The sequence below is a fragment of the Xenopus laevis genome, chromosome 3S (genome assembly GCF_017654675.1).
Source record: "Xenopus laevis strain J_2021 chromosome 3S, Xenopus_laevis_v10.1, whole genome shotgun sequence".
Classification (NCBI taxonomy): domain Eukaryota; kingdom Metazoa; phylum Chordata; class Amphibia; order Anura; family Pipidae; genus Xenopus; species Xenopus laevis.
In genome coordinates, this window is record NC_054376.1 from 36,131,239 (window position 1) to 36,153,785 (window position 22,547).

Here is a 22,547-nt window from a genome sequence, read left to right on the forward strand (position 1 = left end):
ATCGATGTACAGTGCCAGCTTACAGGATGAACATGGAAGCTTTTGATGGAACACTTCACATCTTACAAGTCAGGTGCATGGGTGCCATATCCAATTTGCCAGCCATGGAGAGGGTAGGGGGTCAGAATTGCTAGCGCAGTTGCACTCTGCAATAAAAGTAACAAGGGGCAGCCTTTTGCTGGCCCTAGTAAAATGACACTGGTCAGATGTAAATGTTCATGTCCAAAAATAATGTAATTGATATTAAAATTAAACTGGCCAGATGTAGTTTAAACCTTACTGCACGTCAATTGGTAACATGAAATGAGCCTATGATTGAGTGATCCAATAGGCACAAAAGGCATTAGGCTATTTCTAGGTCCTAATGAAAGTTTTTTTAAATGTATAAATTACTGCTTCTGGTATAGAGGTATTGAGAGGGCCTGTTTCTAAACTATATACAATAGAAAGTTGCAAGAGATGGTTGGATACTACTTTAGCTTGTGTAAAACCCCAAGATTTAGTACAGTCTACTGTGCTATTGTGGAGTGGCAGAAGGATTCATTTCCCCTTTTTGCAGCAATCACAGCAGCTTATTAAGATGTTTTTTTAAACTTTCCCTTAGATTAACAAAAACCTTTGTTGTTCCAGCATATGCTGTTGTCGACTGCCCTGCCATCATGGTAGACTGCCAGCCACTGGTTTTCAGACTTATTTTTCAAAGGCAAAAGCAGATAACAATTCAACATCTTCTACTGAAGTGAGAAGAGAGCTGCAGAAATCTCTTCTGGAAATCTGTCCTTTAACCCTTTGATAAAGGGCCACAATACTACTAAAGGGAACCAAATTCTTAATCCACCAGTCATGGGGCTCTCTGGGTGAAGGGTCCTGCCAACGAGCAGAATTGGGCTCCAATGAAAAACAAATGACTGCACACACACATTGTATACTTCTTTTCGACCAAAATCCCACCTACGATTCAGCTGCCACATTTTTTGCATCTTTTTGCATCCGCTCTTGGACCAAAAGGGGCCTCTAACTAGTGTACACCATTACACCCTTGATGGTGGCCCTGAATATATACTCAAAAGTGAGATAACCTGTTGCTGGCAGGCTACCAAATTGGCTGAGCAGTGTACAGTTGGATATTCTGGAAAAACAAGGGATCCATCCAGAAGCCAAAAATATGTTTCTGTCTCCCAAGTATGTGTTTTTGCATTGCCCAGTTATAAGTAAGGCAAGTCAATGAGTTGGCACTCCGTTCTGATCCCATTTGCATTTGAATTTTGAACTCTCCCAGAGTGCTGTAGAATAAGCACCTGTTTGTGTCATTTTATTGTATTTAACAGGGATTGTAATACCAGCAGGGAAATGTGTAATCTACTACTATATATGATATTGCAACTGGGCAGTTAGAAAATTGTTTTGTATGCAAATATTTCCCTTCAGATTGACAATGTTATCATTTATGGACATTCACACGGATATTGTCTCTTATAAGAAAAAAAATCATTGGAGGTGAGAGGTATGAGATTAGTGTATAAGGAGTAGGTGAGGGGTGCTGTGCAACAGCAAGAGATAAGACGAGAGAGAAAATAAGGGACGCACACCCTAAGCAAAATGTAAACTTGGGTGCCAGTCTGGAAAAAATTCGATAAGCATATCAGTCCAACAAACATCCTTTTTATCTTTAAAACGTTTGTGTTGGTGTGCCGTCATCCTGCATTGCTATATATATATATATATATATATATATATATATATATATATATATATATATATATATATATATATATATTATATATATATATATATATATATTAACATGCAGACATGTTGCTAATAGAACAGACAAAGAGCAATGCCAGAGCAAAGAGCAATGCCAAAATACAACAGAATTAACTATATACAGGTATGGGATCCTTTATCCAGAAAGCTACAAATTAGGAGAAGTCCATCTCACACAGAATACATTTTAAGAAAATAATTCTCACTTTTAAAAATCATTTTGTTTTTCTCTGTGATAAAAAAAATCATAGTTTGTAGTTGATGGTAACTAAGCTGAATGAATCCATACTGGTGGCAAAACAATCCTATTAGTATTATTTAGTGTTTAAACTAAATCAATTATGGAAAGATCCCTTATCCGGAAAAGCCCAGGTCCTCAGCATTCCGAATAATAGATCCTATACCTGTACAATATATACTATTTTTTTTGTTGTAAATGTATGTTTGCTATATAGTGGAATGCATCAAATCCAGCACAGGCAACTGCAAGTTAAAACATAAACCTCTATTAACATGGCTAATTTGGTTAATTAATCATACAGGATAGGTTAAATGTGTCCAGTTTTAAAGGGAGAAGGTGGCATCTTTAACTAATCTAGACAGATACTGTATATGTCTCACCTACTCTTTATACACAAGGGTGTGTTCATTTTCTTCCCCAACAATCTGCAGTCAGTTAACACTTGCATTTACATCTTAAAGGAACAGTAACACCAAAAACTGAAAGTGTTTTAAAGGAATGACAATGTAATGTACTGTTGCCCTGAATGGGTAGAACTGGTGTATTTGAATCACAAACTAAACACAACTATAGTTTATAGTGGCTATATGGTTGTGTAGCCATGGGAGCAGCCATTTAAGCACAGGATGCCTAGTAGATAACAGATAAGCTCTATATTATACAATGTGATTCTTCAGAACTTATTAGTTATCTACTGTGTATCCTGTGCTTGAATGGCTGCCCCCATGGCTACACAGCAGCTTGTTTATATAAACTATAGTAGTGTTTTTTTTAAGCAAAGCAGTTTTACTAGAGCAGGGCAACAGTATATTATATTTTCATTCTGTTAAAACACATTCATTTGTTGGTGTTACTGTTCCTTTAAAGAGCATATACTGTTTCCCTGCAGACTGCTTCTAAATTAACTGCTAAATAGCCAAGATTCATCTGGATTATTATGCCAATTTGTAAATGGGATGGGGAGCTGGAGTCCCTATTATCAGTAGTCAGGGGTGGGAGGTATAGCCATATAATAAAAATATGTTGACCTAGTCTCTATATGTTATATGTTCCTTTAAAGGGGAAACCCACAATACTCAGTGCCATCGTGCATTACAGCTTATTTAGCTCAGATTGGATACAGTTAATGTTTTCACATTCACCAGGCAACACTAATTCTGACAAATATTTTTTATTGAAAGTATAAATGTTAATCTGAGATTTGGGGTGAAAGTGGCAAGTTCTGCCTGGCCAGGCACCGAGTATGCAGTTCTGTACAGACCCTGCAGACACTGGAGAATGCAATATATGCACGTCTGTCTGCATATCTACATATCACACATCCCTGCAAACTTACAGCTTCTGGTATGTTCTGACTGTCAGCATTCCTTTAAAAAGGCCATGCCCATATTTACCAAGTGGCACTATGCCAATAAAAACTGGAGCCTTGCAAACTGTACTTTTCTCTCTGTACAGCAGATGGCATCTGTAGCTGATAATGAGCCCATAAAAATGAACTTTTTATTTCATATTTCTATGCACTGGATCTCAAGTTCTGTCCCCATACTGCCAAGTGTACACTAGAATTATTTCATGCAATGTAAAAATTGCAGAAGTGCTCCCCTCGGGCCATGTGCATAGCAACGTGAATGCTGGCTGTAGAGCTACCCTGAAATATACATCAGCTTATAGCACAGAGCCACTAGCAATATTAACATGTGCATGTGTCAGGATGGGTTAACTCAGGCTACAAAAAGTCAAAACCTTTGTATAATTTTACAGAAATTATTTTATAGATATCGATAGGAGGTGCTCAATGTTATCTCTGCTGCAAATAAGAGCTTTCATAAAGTATACACAACAATAGAAACATAGGCATACTCACTTCAATGCTTCCGCATAAATTCAAAGTGTTTTCTTTTTATTTCTGGTGAGATCTCAGCAAATGTTTTGGGGTGCTAGCACTTGATGAAAGAGCTTGAGCCCAAAACATTTGCCGAGATCTCAATTTATGCAGAAGCATTGAAGTGAGTGTGCCTATGTTTCTATTTTTGTGTATAACTCAAGCTACAAATGGAATTAACTGCAAAATGTTTTTATGCTAGATACAGCATAGCTCACATGAGATTTTTATACTGATATTTAACTACAGAATGCCATGAGAAGCATTGATCAATAATGCTTATAATTGCATGTCATAAGAAGAAGGTGTAAAGCAGGTCCTTAAAGTGACCTTTTGTTATTATCACTAAAGACTAGTGCAGGGTAAAATGATACAATATGAAACCCATTCATATTTTGGTGTTATGGGGCCCTTTAAGGGTAGAACTACAAAAGCGCTTTTACCTGCAATTAGATCTGTTCCGACACACTGAAATGAATCGCAGGCCTCACGTCGGACGCACTGAATCTAAGGTAAGTAATAGGAATGTCGGATGTTGTCGCTGTGTGCATCTGACACAACATGACAACATGACCACGTCCGACATTCCTATTACTTACCTTAGATTTGGTGCATCCGACATGACGCCTGTGAATCATCTAAGTGCATCAGAACGGATGCTATTGCAGGTAAAAGCGCTTGTGTAGTTCTACCCTAAATCAACCAGGGTCATTCCATGCAGCATTGAATTAATTGAGCCTTTCAGATAAAGGATAACCAAAGCTGTGTCTCATGGGACACTGGCCCTGATTTTGGCTTACAGTTGCACACAAGCATGTGGCAACCCAGACTTTTGGGTGGCCAAATTGGCAATAGTTGACCCAGTGCAAAAATCAGACTATACTTCAGGCCTAAGGGGACCCATTTTGACAAGGTCTGCATCAACGTGGTCCTGCTGATAATATCTGTCCAATTTTTGACCATATATCGACTCCTGAGGCCCCCAAAATGGGCTGATACATTGGTAACTGGCCACCCTTAAGGTTAAACTCCACGAGTTCTTTTGTACAATGGTGTCGGATCCACAAAACACATCCGACAAGTCATGGGTCAAATTTTAATGGGACCGATACAAAAATCTGATGCGTAAACTACATGTAAAAATATCCCTTCGATGCAACTGTCAGATGCAAATGCTGGAGTTTTATCCTTAGGGCTCTTACACACACAAGTGATTCTTGTTCCGTTCCCCTGCAATCAGTTTTAATGCATTCAACCACAGGGGAGCGCAGCAAGAAATGCATTCCATTCATTTAAATAAGGCTGCAGAAGAAGCAGATGTGTCGAGCCTTGGTTGACATAACACTGAATGTGTGAGCACAAGTAGATGCCAAAGGATAGATACAGCAGGAAAGCTGGTATACTAAAAGAGGCCACAAGAAGGGGTCATCCCAAAAACCTGAGTACAAGAAGGACAACATCCTCCATAGGAAGTACCTAGAGACAGTAAGGCAAGAATATTAATCACTGGTTTAGTGTATTAGGGGTGGTGGGACCGTGCAGTGCAATAGCAATAATCTGAATCTGGATCCTTACCAGGTCGGTATGAAATGGGTCCAGATATTAAGGGTTTCATTGGTCATTTGGAAGAGGCTCAGAATACAAGTTTTAGCTGAGCTACATGGTGAGCGATACCCACAGAGGATGCTGTCTTCGTGAAACACCTTAATGAAAAGACATTAGATAGTAAAAGACATTTGACAGGAGAGAGGGTAACTTTGGGTCTGTTAGTCCCAAAAACGTTACATGACACCTACTTTGGGTATTTGTTGGATGGTCAGTAATCGAGGTAATTTCCAACTCAGCATGGTGCTAGTTCGGAGTCCAGTTTTGTGTATTGCCTTTGCTTGATGCACCAATAGGCTCTTTCTGAAAACACAAGAGTCATATATTTGTATTAAAACTAATTTCTGTGTTGCTTGTCGGTTAAGATAGAGCCACCCTTTTTGGCCAGTACTAATTGTTTATTAATTATCCTTGTAAATAGCATTTGACTGCTGTATAACACACATAGCTCACATACATAGCCCTTGATAAACCACAGTATAAAGTGAATGGAAGCCTTTGCTTCTTTCCCTCCATGCATCTATCTATTTCTCCTTCACCGCCATTTGCTGAATGGTCAGGTGACAGATACAGAAGCATTGTGAAAATACATTTCATGTGATAAGGGTCACAAAACTCAACCAATACCCTAGCACAGGGTTGGGCAGTGGTTTTCACAGGGGGACACTTGTCATAAATCAGCAAATTGTTGAGCAAATTTATAATATTACCATCCCCTTAAAATGGTACAAGGGGTATAAACAAAATGGCAATTGACAGAACCACTCTAATAGCTGGATATAAAGCTTTGCTTGTGAATTTGCAGATATGGAGGGTCAGGGGTAAACAAGACTACTTGATTCAAGTATAATGCACTGTGGGTTTATTGCTGCAAAATAACTAGGGTTACTATGGTCATTACTGGAACTCATCTATTCCAGCAATAGAAAGACCCTGCTCAGTGTGATTTGCTTCATCAGACAGGGATTTTGCCAGTAGTTTCAGCTGTACCACACTACCATAGTGAGTTGTGTATGTGCACCAATTTTCTGGAAAGCAGAGGGACTTCAGTTCCCAGAATCTAGAACATCATAATGGAACAAAGTGAAGGAGGCATTGCATTATACTGTGAGACTTAAAGGGGACCCGTCAACCAAAAAAAAAAAACTCCAAATCCCATTCTATCACATTTGTCAAGCAAAATGAACTTTAATTACACTGTATAAAATATTTGAATTGTGTTTCCTTCAGTCTGGGATGTCCTAATTATAACAAGTAGGTAGGAGCCATTTTGTGGACACTGTTATTAAGGCAAGCCTTGTATCATCTCATAATCTTGTTTGTGCACCAGAACTGGGGACCTGATCTCCACCGCATGCACTGGTTACACAATTAAATGGTTAAGAGAATGGGGGGAATGTGGGGAGTGTAGTGAAATCTAGTAGGAAGTGCTGAATGGAATAGAGGCGGGGCAGGTAATATTTGAATGACAGTTGAGATTTTAAAATGTGTTTACAACAGCTATGGATGCTTTAACTGCCAATTCAGGTCCTTTAGACCAATCCGGCGGCTTATCTGCCCATGTATGGGTCCCTTCAACAGGCCTCCTCGATTGATATCTGGGCAAAAATTGACGAGACATTGATCAGGCAAGCTTAATCTTTCAGATCGAGGGCCGCATTGGCTCATTGATACCATCAACATCACAACTTTTCATATATTTTATATTCCCAACATTGTGAGGCAGAGACAAATTTCTGCCCTGTCATTAGATAAGAGTGAAGACACACGTGGGAATTTCTTGCCGCGGCTGTTACAAAACCATGATTGCGGCGACTGATTGCAGCAACTTATCAGTCACAGGTTGCACAAGTTGCCTTTCTAGAAGTTGATCTAAAAGTCACAGCAACAAATTGCCACGTGTGTCTCCGTACTTAGACCTCAGAAAATGTGTTTCGTCAGTGGAAGGAATTTTGCAAAGGAGAGTTTTCTTTCCTGAATTAATTGGTAGAAGGGTATATGGACATTTTGTAATTGCAGTAAGTTCATATTAATGGGGCAACAGGCTGTTTACAAACTAGCTTTATTCAGATTATTAACAGTAGCTGGCAGTTATTTTCGTTATGTATGTTTATGACAATTTGTGCTGCCATATTGCTTGTCTTTACCATAGACCATGGCCACTAGTGTTTAGAAAGGTGGCAAATACAGCATCAGCAAAGACAACCTCTTCCTATATTATTCTGTAAGAAGAGGGCTGGTTTATAAGAGAAATAACCACATCTGAGAGGTCCTGACTAGTTTCCAGGTAACATTTTCTAATAACAAAATACTTTTAGTGCACAGTGTAATTTTTATTGATTCCCCATCTGTAGTGTCCAACTTGTATTGCTATCCTTTAGCATATATGTATATATAGCTTTATATATATAGTGTTCCTGTGTATCTTCCTGAGCAATTATATTACAATAAAATACAAAAATACAGATGTTAGAAGACCTTGCCCCATAGAGCTTATGATCTAATTGTTTGATCTTTAACCAGTTATGCATATGTTTGCTCCGCAATCTGGTGAAAAAAGTTAAAAGTTTCGGGGTCCCCAAATGAGGATCTGGTATTTTAGATGGCCTGATCCAGGGCTTGTGGGTTTCCAAGATAAATAAAGGACCGATGCTTATTTTTAACTGTGGGATGCTGCTGGAGTCATAGGGGAGTTTATATGATATTTCTTTCACATGTATTATTTTGTTTTACACTATGGGGGCTTTTAGCAAACATGAACAAACGAGTAAAACCCTGTGCTTTAAAGTGACAGTCCTACAAAGAGACTCCAACAGACCTTCTATTTTTACAAAGACCTTTAAAGACAAGTTGTACATGCATGTAGTGATCTCTTCTAACTGGCAGGTTTGCCATTTCTTCTAGAGGCTCAGGTTAAGTGATTTTTGTTTTTGCTGAGTGACTAGTAAAACCACTTTTCACCTGTTGCTAGAGGCAAATCCCTTACATCCCTTACAGCAACTTGCTCCACCACCTCAGGATAAGCTGCAGGCCAAACACCGATTTAAAATGCAATACAATGACAACCACTCCCAAGAAAAAAAGTGATCCTTCCACTTTAAAGAGATACTGACACCAGAAATTGAACCTTTTTTTACATCTACCATAAAATTGACTTTGCATGCTTCTTATAATTTTACCATAAAGTATTTGCCCAATGCTTTTACATTACTTATCTGACTCCTTGTGATCGCCTATGAGGGGGCTGCCATATTTGTGCAGCAGGAGTCCGTTAACATCAGAATCTCTAACTGACTGGCTGAGATGGGACAGTCAGGTTTAGGAACTTCAACTAACAAATTACTTACAAAAACAAACCTCTCAGCAAAAAACGATCAGCATGACCAATAGGTAACTTATAATGTACATTCATATTTTTAAAAGATGTTTTTTAGTGTCAGTATCACTTTAAGTCCATGCACTATAACTATCGAGTCTGTCTCACTATTAAACACACATGATCAGACTTTACTTAAAAATGTTTTAATTCAACAACATATAGAGTGCCTCAGTTTAGCAATAGCAATGCTGTAGGTTGCCTTGAGACCACTGTTTCCCATTTCATACCTGTGCTTAGACATCTATTCTGCTTCTCTCCATCTGATTGATCTGTGCTGGTTCCAGAATCCCCCCACCTGGGGGCAACTGTTGATCTAATACAGGGCTAAAATGCCTGTATAGCCCGGTGTTTTTTGAATTGCTTCTCCTGCACAGACTCATGTGTGTGATTCAATGTCAAGTGCAGAGAGGACTTAAATCTGGAGTTATATTTCAGGGATTAATATATAACCAGCAGGGGAAGGGTTAGTTAAAGTATAACACGAGAGAACAGAACCCAAACTAGCACCCAGAGAGTCCGAAATCTGAGGAAGAAAGGGTTTAGATAAGGAGGTGACTGATTTACTGACATTGTATTCAGCCACAAAAACTGCACATTAAATGCACACCACCTTTATATCCCTATTACACAACTTGCAACATGCCACACACCTTCCCCATAAACACACCTGGACACTTACCTGCACTGGAATGCAATGTGTATGGAGGCAGACTATACACACACTACTCTTTTCTTACTCCCTTAGCAATCGCTCGCATGCACTCTCAGTCCATTCATTCTCTGCTGTTTACCTTGGTTACACAGTCACTACTAGAGAGAGTTTCCCCCTTCTTGCTACTCCTTTCTTGCTTGCAGACTTTCTTTCTGCTTCTCTTCCCTCCTTCTCAAGTGTTAGTTTTTTTTTTCTGTTGCCCCAAACACTAAGGACTTGTCAGACAGGTTTGTGGGGAGACAAGGGAACGTACTGAACTGGCCCACGGTGACTCAGTGGAATTAACAAAGGCAGAGATGCAATGGTACCTTACTAGGGTGGGTCTTGTTGGTTGTTATTCCAAATATGTTAGACATTCTTAATATGGAGCACTTACATCTGTATAAGATACACTGGCTGCTGTTTGTCTAGTTCTGAGAAATATCCCTCAGATTATATTTATATATATATATACACACACACACACAAACACAGGAATGTGGATTAATTTCTGATATGTGTAGTAGGTAGATTTATACACTAGATGAAGCATATGCAACCTACTGGTTCACCTTTTAGAATGTTATAGAATGGCTAATTTTAAGCAACTTTTCAATTGGTCTTAATTTTTTTTATTCGGTATCGTTTATTCATTATTTTCCTCTTCTTCTGACTCTTTCCGGCTTTCAAATGGGGGTCACTGACCGCATCTAAAAAACAAATGCTCTGTAAGGCTACACATTTATTGTTATAGCTACTTTTTGTTACTCGTCTTCCTATTCAGGCCCTCTACTGTTCATATTCCAGTCTCTTATTCACATCAATGCATGGTTGCTAGGGGAATCTGGTCCCTAGCTACCAGATTGTCGATATTGCAAACTGGAGAGCTGCAGAATAAAAAGATAAATAACTCAAAAAAAACAAATAACAAAAAATAAAAAACAATTGCAAATTGTCTCAGAATATCCCTCTCTACATCATACTAAAAGTTAAAGGTAAACAACCCCTTGTTCGACTACAACAACCAGCATTCTGCTTACAGCTACTGGTGGTTTAAAGGCAAAGACTGTGAGTATAGAAGTCCCTGTGGGGGTCCAGATCGATGTACAGTGCCAGCTTACAGGATGAACATGGAAGCTTTTGATGGAACACTTCACATCTTACAAGTCAGGTGCATGGGTGCCATATCCAATTTGCCAGCCATGGAGAGGGTAGGGGGTCAGAATTGCTAGCGCAGTTGCACTCTGCAATAAAAGTAACAAGGGGCAGCCTTTTGCTGGCCCTAGTAAAATGACACTGGTCAGATGTAAATGTTCATGTCCAAAAATAATGTAATTGATATTAAAATTAAACTGGCCAGATGTAGTTTAAACCTTACTGCACGTCAATTGGTAACATGAAATGAGCCTATGATTGAGTGATCCAATAGGCACAAAAGGCATTAGGCTATTTCTAGGTCCTAATGAAAGTTTTTTTAAATGTATAAATTACTGCTTCTGGTATAGAGGTATTGAGAGGGCCTGTTTCTAAACTATATACAATAGAAAGTTGCAAGAGATGGTTGGATACTACTTTAGCTTGTGTAAAACCCCAATATTTAGTACAGTCTACTGTGCTATTGTGGAGTGGCAGAAGGATTCATTTCCCCTTTTTGCAGCAATCACAGCAGCTTATTAAGATGTTTTTTTAAACTTTCCCTTAGATTAACAAAAATCTTTGTTGTTCCAGCATATGCTGTTGTCGACTGCCCTGCCATCATGGTAGACTGCCAGCCACTGGTTTTCAGACTTATTTTTCAAAGGCAAAAGCAGATAACAATTCAACATCTTCTACTGAAGTGAGAATAGAGCTGCAGAAATCTCTTCTGGAAATCTGTCCTTTAACCCTTTGAGAAAGGGCCACAATACTACTAAAGGGAACCAAATTCTTAATCCACCAGTCATGGGGCTCTCTGGGTGAAGGGTCCTGCCAACGAGCAGAATTGGGCTCCAATGAAAAACAAATGACTGCACACACACATTGTATACTTCTTTTCGACCAAAATCCCACCTACGATTCAGCTGCCACATTTTTTGCATCTTTTTGCATCCGCTCTTGGACCAAAAGGGGCCTCTAACTAGTGTACACCATTACACCCTTGATGGTGGCCCTGAATATATACTCAAAAGTGAGATAACCTGTTGCTGGCAGTCTACCAAATTGGCTGAGCAGTGTACAGTTGGATATTCTGGAAAAACAAGGGATCCATCCAGAAGCCAAAAATATGTTTCTGTCTCCCAAGTATGTGTTTTTGCATTGCCCAGTTATAAGTAAGGCAAGTCAATGAGTTGGCACTCCGTTCTGATCCCATTTGCATTTGAATTTTGAACTCTCCCAGAGTGCTGTAGAAGAAGCACCTGTTTGTGTCATTTTATTGTATTTAACAGGGATTGTAATACCAGCAGGGAAATGTGTAATCTACTACTATATATGATATTGCAACTGGGCAGTTAGAAAATTGTTTTGTATGCAAATATTTCCCTTCAGATTGACAATGTTATCATTTATGGACATTTACACGGATATTGTGTCTTATAAGAAAAAAATCATTGGAGGTGAGAGGTATGAGGTCTGAGATTAGTGTATAAGGAGTAGGTGAGGGGTGCTGTGCAAGAAATAAGACACACACACACATATATATATATATATATATATATATATATATATATACACACACACATACATATATATATATATATATATATATATATATATATATATATATATATATATATATATATTAACATGCAGACATGTTGCTAATAGAACAGACAAAGAGCAATGCCAGAGCAAAGAGCAATGCCAAAATACAACAGAACTAACTATATACAGGTATGGGATCCTTTATCCAGAAAGCTACAAATTAGGAGAAGTCCATCTCACACAGAATACATTTTAAGAAAATAATTCTCATTTTTAAAAATCATTTTGTTTTTCTCTGTGATAAAAAAAATCATAGTTTGTAGTTGATGGTAACTAAGCTGAATGAATCCATACTGGTGGCAAAACAATCCTATTAGTATTATTTAGTGTTTAAACTAAATCAATTATGGAAAGATCCCTTATCCGGAAAAGCCCAGGTCCTCAGCATTCCGAATAATAGATCCTATACCTGTACAATATATACTATTTTTTTTTGTTGTAAATGTATGCTTGCTATATAGTGGAATGCATCAAATCCAGCACAGGCAACTGCAAGTTAAAACATAAACCTCTATTAACATGGCTAATTTGGTTAATTAATCATACAGGATAGGTTAAATGTGTCCAGTTTTAAAGGGAGAAGGTGGCATCTTTAACTAATCTAGACAGATACTGTATATGTCTCACCTACTCTTTATACACAAGGTTGTGTTCATTTTCTTCCCCAACAATCTGCAGTCAGTTAACACTTGCATTTACATCTTAAAGGAACAGTAACACCAAAAACTGAAAGTGTTTTAAAGGAATGACAATGTAATGTACTGTTGCCCTGAATGGGTAGAACTGGTGTATTTGAATCACAAACTAAACACAACTATAGTTTATAGTGGCTATATGGTTGTGTAGCCATGGGAGCAGCCATTTAAGCACAGGATGCCTAGTAGATAACAGATAAGCTCTATATTATACAATGTGATTCTTCAGAACTTATTAGTTATCTACTGTGTATCCTGTGCTTGAATGGCTGCCCCCATGGCTACACAGCAGCTTGTTTATATAAACTATAGTAGTGTTTTTTTTAAGCAAAGCAGTTTTACTAGAGCAGGGCAACAGTATATTATATTTTCATTCTGTTAAAACACATTCATTTGTTGGTGTTACTGTTCCTTTAAAGAGCATATACTGTTTCCCTGCAGACTGCTTCTAAATTAACTGCTAAGTAGCCAAGATTCATCTGGATTATTATGCCAATTTGTAAATGGGATGGGGAGCTGGAGTCCCTATTATCAGTAGTCAGGGGTGGGAGGTATAGCCATATAATAAAAATATGTTGACCTAGTCTCTATATGTTATATGTTCCTTTAAAGGGGAAACCCACAATACTCAGTGCCATCGTGCATTACAGCTTATTTAGCTCAGATTGGAAACAGTTAATGTTTTCACATTCACCAGGCAACACTAATTCTGACAAATATTTTTTATTGAAAGTATAAATGTTAATCTGAGATTTGGGGTGAAAGTGGCAAGTTCTGCCTGGCCAGGCACCGAGTATGCAGTTTTGTACAGCCCCTGCAGACACTGGAGAATGCAATATATGCACGTCTGTCTGCATATCTACATATCACACATCCCTGCAAACTTACAGCTTCTGGTATGTTCTGACTGTCAGCATTCCTTTAAAAAGGCCATGCCCATGTTTACCAAGTGGCACTATGCCAATAAAAACTGGAGCCTTGCAAACTGTACTTTTCTCTCTGTACAGCAGATGGCATCTGTAGCTGATAATGAGCCCATAAAAATGAACTTTTTATTTCATATTTCTATGCACTGGATCTCAAGTTCTGTCCCCATACTGCCAAGTGTACACTAGAATTATTTCATGCAATGTAAAAATTGCAGAAGTGCTCCCCTCGGGCCATGTGCATAGCAACGTGAATGCTGGCTGGAGAGCTACCCTGAAATATACATCAGCTTATAGCACAGAGCAACTAACAATATTAACATGTGCATGTGTCAGGATGGGTTAACTCAGGCTACAAAAAGTCAAAACCTTTGTATAATTTTACAGAAATTATTTTATAGATATCGATAGGAGGTGCTCAATGTTATCTCTGCTGCAAATAAGAGCTTTCATAAAGTATACACAACAATAGAAACATAGGCATACTCACTTCAATGCTTCCGCATAAATTCAAAGTGTTTTCTTTTTATTTCTGGTGAGATCTCAGCAAATGTTTTGGGGTGCTAGCACTTGATGAAAGAGCTTGAGCCCAAAACATTTGCCGAGATCTCAATTTATGCAGAAGCATTGAAGTGAGTGTGCCTATGTTTCTATTTTTGTGTATAACTCAAGCTACAAATGGAATTAACTGCAAAATGTTTTTATGCTAGATACAGCATAGCTCACATGAGATTTTTATACTGATATTTAACTACAGAATGCCATGAGAAGCATTGATCAATAATGCTTATAATTGCATGTCATAAGAAGAAGGTGTAAAGCAGGTCCTTAAAGTGACCTTTTGTTATTATCACTAAAGACTAGTGCAGGGTAAAATGATACAATATGAAACCCATTCATATTTTGGTGTTATGGGGCCCTTTAAGGGTAGAACTACAAAAGCGCTTTTACCTGCGATTAGATCTGTTCCGACACACTGAAATGAATCGCAGGCCTCACGTCGGACGCACTGAATCTAAGGTAAGTAATAGGAATGTTGGATGTTGTCGCTGTGTGCATCTGACACAACATGACCACGTCCGACATTCCTATTACTTACCTTAGATTTGGCGCATCCGACATGACGCCTGTGAATCATCTAAGTGCATCAGAACGGATGCTATTGCAGGTAAAAGCGCTCGTGTAGTTCTACCCTAAATCAACCAGAGTCATTCCATGCAGCATTGAATTAATTGAGCCTTTCAGATAAAGGATAACCAAAGCTGTGTCTCATGGGACACTGGCCCTGATTTTGGCTTACAGTTGCACACAAGCATGTGGCAACCCAGACTTTTGGGTGGCCAAATTGGCAATAGTTGACCCAGTGCAAAAATCAGACTATACTTCAGGCCTAAGGGGACCCATTTTGACAAGGTCTGCATCAACGTGGTCCTGCTGATAATATCTGTCCAATTTTTGACCATATATCGACTCCTGAGGCCCCCAAAATGGGCTGATACATTGGTAACTGGCCACCCTTAAGGTTAAACTCCACGAGTTCTTTTGTACAATGGTGTCGGATCCACAAAACACATCCGACAAGTCATGGGTCAAATTTTAATGGGACCGATACAAAAATCTGATGCGTAAACTACATGTAAAAATATCCCTTCGATGCAACTGTCAGATGCAAATGCTGGAGTTTTATCCTTAGGGCTCTTACACACACAAGTGATTCTTGTTCCGTTCCCCTGCAATCAGTTTTAATGCATTCAACCACAGGGGAGCGCAGCAAGAAATGCATTCCATTCATTTAAATAAGGCTGTACTCACACATACTAATAAGCGGCGTACGCAGGTGGAAGCAAGGATTTTGCGTTCCACCTGCGTTCGGCTCTTACGAGTGCCTGTGAGCTCATTGAAAAGAATAGCATCTCTTGCTGCGCTCCACTGCGGTTGAATGCATTAAAATTGACAGCAGGAGAATGGAGCAAGAAACACTCATGTGCAAGAGCCGTAAATCTGTAATCCCTGCCATAAAGTATCACAGCACTGCTGTTTTTAGCCAAAAAGACAATAGTTACAAAATCAATTCCGCTCGATGCATGTACAAAAACATGGCAGTAACTGTTCAAGAAGTAATGTAAAGCTTCTTGTATTCAGTATCGTACTGCTTTAAACTACAATACACATCTCAGATTTAAATAAATACTGACAGCAGTATCACTTTAAGTAATATAACTGGAAGTAATATGCTCTGTTTTCCCTTTTTATGGGTCAGTTTGGTGACTGAAAGAGCGGCAGGTTCTCAAAATGGATCTATTGGCATAAATAAATCCATTTAAATATAAATTACCTGTCGTGCTCCTGTGGAGCTGCCACATGCTGCGGCTGTTGATTGCTAATTAGCTGAGACAGATATTACGGGGACGCAGCTCGCATCTGTCTGGTTTAGTAATCACCCTGTAGTGTGTTGATTTTAAAGTATTTTTTTTACACGGCAGAAAGTACTTTTTCTTGTAGAAATCATGATTAAAGGAACAGCAATTAAATAAAAGAAAATAAAAACTTGAATCCTATAGGAAAACATGGTAAATATGAATAGTGTGTATTATGAAGCACTGCCTGGGACGTTGAAGTCTGATTTAACCCAATAATATTTTGTAGGCTTTTCCATATTTCTGTGGTGATATCACCAAGAGGCCCATAAACCTGTTATTCAGTTTTAAAGCATTTTTAGGACCAGTGCAACAGGCAGGGCTAACGTGCTTTTTTCCTCACATTTGTGTGCTGCTGGTGATAAATCACTTTGATAATAAGCAGCTCTGCTCCCAAGTTACTGAGCCCACTAGTTGGTGGGGAGATGTCAGTCAAGTGCAAATGTGAGAGCAGCCATTACACACCTGAAATCTTCAGGGAGATTTGAGTGGGAGAAACTGACAACTTGCTGTGTATGTGTGTGGAATTCATTGAAGAAAAGACAGAAAACTAGAAGGTTAGTACATTTTATGAAATAATACCCTTGGGGTTGTAAGTATCTACCTGGAAACTGAAAGGCACCATGGGTACCTCCTCCTCCATCTTATCAGCTGACACGACTTCCTGGTTTGCCTCGTTCCTTCAAGGAGTGAGAGAAAATGTCCGCATGTTTTGCTTCAGTTCAGAGGGCGTATCCTACCCTGGTTCTCTTAATCTAGAAAGCCTGACTCTTGAGGTGTGTAACGAAAGCTGTGTAAAAATATCACATAAGGTTTTCACTAATTCGTGTGGTTTCAGCATGTATTCTTCAATTTGAAAATGACAAAGTGTATGCAAAGGATTGTAACCAATGACTGCAGAAATATCAACATTTTAAAACAAAAGGGATACATTATAGGAAAATAACATTTTGCTTTTTGCCTTTTTTTTTTATAATCAGTTGTTGATGGTGTTATGGAGTCCTTTAAATCAATCAGAGTCATTCCATGCAGCATTGAAATAAATAATACTTCAGGCTTAAGGGGACCCATTGGGACAAGGCCTGCATCAATGTGGTCCTGCTGATAATATCTGCCCATTATTTGACCATATATTCGACTCCTGAGGCTCCCAGAATGGTCCGATTAGTTGCTAAATGGTAGGGATGCACAGAATCCACTATTTTGGATTCGGCCGAACCCCCGAATCCTTTGTGAAAGATTCGACCGAATATTGAACCTGAATCCTAATTTGCATATGCAAATTTGGGCGGGGAAGGGAAAAACACCTTAGACGTCCTTGTTTTGTGACAAAAAGTCACGCAATTTCCCTCCCCACCCCTAATTTGCATATGCAAATTATATTCGGATTTGGTTCGGCCGGGAAGAAGGATTCGGTTGAATCTGAATCCTGCTGAAAAAGGCCGAATCCTGGATTCGGTGCATCCCTACTAAATGGCCACCCTTAAGTCTAAGCTCCACAAACGATTTTGTAGGATGGTGTCAGATCAAGACACATTCGACAAGTTGTGGGTCAAATTATAATGGGACTTATACAACAAGAATCTGATGTACAAACTACATGTAAAATGTTCCCTCCGACGCGACTGTCTGAGGAAAATGCTGGCGTTATACCCATAGGGCTCATACACACAAGTGTTTCTTGCTCTGTTCCCCTGCAGTCAGTTTTAATGCATTCAACCACAGAGGAGCGCAGCAAGAAATGCATTTAAATAAGGCTGTACTCACACATGTGCTCATAGGAGTCGACCACAGGAGTTATTTACCATCCATATTGCTCCATTTGGGCGAGTGCCCCTTCATCATAGTGGGTCATATGGAGATCTCCCTGCCTGCAGAGGCACCCACATGATCTCCATCCTGGCCCTTTATGTTAAGTGGCTATGGGAGTTTGTTGGTATTTCCCAAATCTGATGATTTCTTGTGGAGCTGCAACATGAAGATTCTGGAAGTAGGACTGCCACCTGTAATGTAGCATGTTTGTAAAAGAACTGGCTGGGAGTGAGATGCATATGAGATGGGTGATGCTGGCACACTTTCGGCTGTAAAGATGCCCAGCTAGGGCAACCCAGTAAAGCTTATACACAATGAAACACAGCCCTTTAAGGGTGGGGCAATTATATTCCTAACACAGGACCTTATATATTATAACCTATCTATTTCCACAGAAGGAAATGGAATTAAGAGAAAGGGAGAGGGGTTTCTGACAAAGCAGAGGTTTATCAGAGGCATGTCCCTATTTCCAACTTAAAATAGTTGAATAATATGTCCAAAAGTGTTTCCTGCAAATAAATGTGGTATATAGTGGGTTCTTCAGTGACTGCAATCATCTGGCATTCGTTGAGTAAACAAGAATGAGATTTAGACCTTGGCTGCCAGGCCTTAGTCCCTAGCTTCTTTTTTCAACCTGTGAGCCATAGTCAAATATAAAAAAAGTTGGAGAGCACCATAAGAATGCAGAAAGTTCCTAGGTATGCCAAATATGGGCCGTGATTAGCCAACTGGCCCCTGTGTGGAGTGGTAGCCTACAGGAGGCTCTGTCTGGCAGTACATATGGTTTTATGCAACAAAAACTTTCCTCCAAGCCAGGAATTTAAAAATAACCAACTGGTTTGAGGTCACTGGGAGAAACACGCAATGGGTTGGTGCAGGGTCTCACAGTGTGCGCCTAAAGGTCTTCCTGCCACAATCAGCTCTCACAGTGCGCGTGCGCGCCTTAAGTTCTTCCTGCTGCGACCGGCTCTCACAGTGCGCATACGCGCACACATGTGGCGGGGGCCCTGCGCCAGTTCGACCCTAGGTTGGTGAGCAACATATTGCTCACAAGCCACTGGTTGGGGATCACTGCCCTAGACCCACAAACCTCTTGCATGGGGATTATTATGCCAGAGCAGTTGTTTTCAAACTTTTTTTTAATTCAAACACAACTTTCATCTTAAAGGAATCCTGTCATCGAAAAACATGTTTTTTTCAAAACCCATCATTTAATAGTGCTACTCCAGCAGAATTCTGCCCTGAAATCCATTTCTCAAAAGCGCAAACAGATTTTTTTTATATTCAACTTTGAAATCTGACATGGGGCTCGACATTTTGTCAATTTCCCAGCTGCCCCCAGTCATGTGACTTGTGCCTGCACTTTAGGAGAGAAATGCTTTCTGGCAGGCTGCTGTTTTTCCTTCTCAATGTAACTGAATGTGTCTCAGTGAGACATGGGTTTTTACTATTGAGTGCTGTTCTTAGATCTACCAGGCAGCTGTTATCTTGTGTTAGGGAGCTGTTATCTGGTTACCTTCCCATTGTTCTTTTGTTTGGTTGCTGGGGGGAAAAGGGAGGGAGGTGATATCACTCCAACTTGCAGTACAGCAGTAAAGAGTCATTGAAGTTTATCAGAGCACAAGTCACATGACTTGGGGCAGCTGGGAAATTGACAAAATGTCTAGCCCCATGTCAGATTTCAAAAATTAATATAAAAAAATCTGTTTGCTGTTTTGAGAAATGGATTTCAATTTCAGTGCAGAATTCTGCTGGAGCAGCACTATTAACTGATTCATTTTGAAATTTTTTTTTTCCCATGACAGTATCCCTTTAAGCAAAGGCCAATCTCCCCAGTTCTCACTGGGCTTCACTGCTCCAAACCTCACAGACAAATAAGGAAATTGTGGACAGCCATCCTGAGACAATGGCAGCTTACCTAAGGCTGAAAATCCCACAACATCACATATACAGTATGTTCATGGTAGCTGGGCAAAATAAGGGGTATTTATTTATTGAATTCCTTGTAGTGTTTCTGACAAATTCAATGGAGAAATTAGGTTATAGTAGCCCTTTTAATAACATGTAGATTATAAGAGATTTAAAATACAAAAACATTTGAACATGTCCACTGACGCCAGTGATTTCATCCAAGATTCATAAAATAATGACTTTAAATCTGCTGCTAGGAAATGTAGGTAGCAACATGCAAATTTAACTTTTATGCTTAGTCTCTGCCAAATCAGATTCAGTTAGTGGCTTAGGCTAAGGGCTGACGGGCAGATTTGGGGAGATTTAGTCGCCTGGCGATTAATCGCCTCTTCTGTGGGGCAACAATCTCGACGAACTGCCTTCTTCCTGCTTGAATGAGAAAACCCCAGCGCAATGCACTCGGGGCGCTTTGATTTCTGAAATCGACCGCCCGTACCTTTAAAATAAAACCAATAGTGTACATTGCAAAAGTGCTCATAAAAGCACCTGAGCTGTTTTACAATAATTTTTCTTAAATTTACATATCCTTGAAAGACCCACTTACATATATACATACATATATTTTGTATTGTGTATTTGTGCTAAGAAAGAGAAGAGTGGATAGACTAGTTCTCATGGGGTGATTGTGATTTGGCCACTATTAATTGGGTGTAACAGAAATGTCATTGATGCTGTATTGGTGCCAATGTATTAAAGGATCGTTGCCCTTTAGGTTAACTTTTAGTATGTTATAGAATGGCTAATTCTAAGCAACTTTTCAATTGTACTTTATATTCTCTCTTTTTTAAATAGTTTTTGAATGGTTTGTCTTCCTTTAAATGGTGGTCATTGACCCTATCTACAAAACAAATGCTCTATAAGGCTACACATAGTATATTTTATTACCCATCTCTTTATCGAGGCCTCTCCTATTCAGATCCTAGTCTCTCATTCAAATCAATGCACGGTAGCTAGTATCATTTGGAACCTAACCACCAGATTGCTAAGTAGTTAGACCTCAGCATAATTCCACAATTATACACATCTGATTCTGCAAAGGAATCTTTGTATTAGCCCTATACAAGGTTTAGAATGAAAAAATGAATGACTAAAAATGCCATATTTTATATACTGCACTTATTGCACCAGCCTAATATTTCAGCTTGTCAATAGCAGCAATTATCCATGACTTAAAACATGTAACAGGGGGTCACCATCTTGGAAAGTGTCTGTGACACTCACATGCTCAGTGGACTCTGAGCAGCTGTTGAGAAGCTAAGCTTAGGGGTCGTCACAAATTATCAAGCAGAAAATGAGGTTGGTCTGTAACATAAGCTGAATCTACAAGGCTGCTTATTAAATTCTGATGCTAATTGCACTGGTTCCTGAGCTGTCATGTAGTAATTATCTGCATTAATTACTAATCAGCCTTATATTGTGACACTTCTATTCTATGTGTACTGTATATTGTGAGTCAGTCCCTAAGCTCAGTAAGTGACAGTAGCACAAAGCAAGTGCTGTGAATCAGCAGAAAAAATAATTGGGAGCTACTGGGGCATCTTTGGAGACACAGATCTTCCCTGCTAAAGGGCTGTGGTCGCCTTGGGCTGGTACAGAAGCTTAAAACATAATGTATAACATTTCTAGCTACTTCTTTCATTAAGCTTTACTTCTCCTTTAAGAGGTGAATATAACACTGCTTTTTTTCTTTACCTCCCATACTTTATATGATCATTGGTAGGGGTAGCTGGCAACAGCCTTCTTACTGCATTATAAGAAGACAACAAAGGGGGCACAATCGGGTGAATCTACACCCTGAAATTGCCCGTATGGCTATGCATTATCAAACTAGAGAAGCATTGGCATGAAATTTGATTATATAATTTTTTTCTACCCTTATATTTACATTAGCTTTTTCCAGGCCATCTGCTGATGGAGCATTGCAAGGTCTTTGGTTCTCCGGTGTCTAGTATAATTGCTCTCCAGCCCTATTGTGCCTGAGCAGAGATCTGCAGAAGAAATTGAGCTGAAAAATGTCTAAATCAATCACAGCAGCATCTTTACATCTTCTACTTGTCTTCTTAGATTTAACCCATTGCTCTGCAGAAAGAAATCAATATCTTCAGTGCGTTCTATACGTGAGAGTGTCTTAAGGCACTTAAAAGATATTCTATATAAGTAGCTCTCAGTCTTAGAATAATTGTAGGCGCCATTCTGATCAGGAAAGGATGGAAAAGATGTGGAGATCCAGAAGACACTGAACTACAACTCCCAGTCTGCCAACGTAAGCCTGTCTGCAGGAAGCTGGGAGTTCTAATTCAACATAATATAAATTGTCTGCAGTCTGGACTTTCCTGTTGTAAATTCACAGCACTGTAAGCATGTTTTAAGTCACCAAGAGGTCGAGCTCCATGGTTATGGAATTACCAAGTAAATTTAA

The 22,547-nt window shown here is 39.2% G+C and overlaps 1 protein-coding gene across 5 annotated transcripts in view; it reads right to left on the reverse strand.

Annotated features, from left to right (window-relative positions):
• Positions 1 to 17,080, reverse strand: part of paqr5.S (progestin and adipoQ receptor family member V S homeolog) — a 32,928-nt gene extending 15,848 nt beyond the window's left edge. The window contains exons 1-3 of one of the 5 annotated variants that reach the window (XM_041588182.1): positions 16,950 to 17,080; positions 5,687 to 5,798; positions 5,466 to 5,593 (exon numbers count right to left, since the gene is read on the reverse strand). The gene's annotated coding sequence lies outside the window, so the exon portion shown is untranslated. Of the gene's footprint in view, positions 1 to 5,465; positions 5,594 to 5,686; positions 5,799 to 9,101; positions 9,498 to 9,553; positions 9,808 to 16,949 lie in introns of those variants that run through there. The other 4 variants (XM_041588180.1, XM_041588183.1, XM_041588184.1 and 1 more) reach the window with 4 other exon arrangements.
• Between the last annotated feature and the right edge of the window lie 5,467 nt (positions 17,081 to 22,547).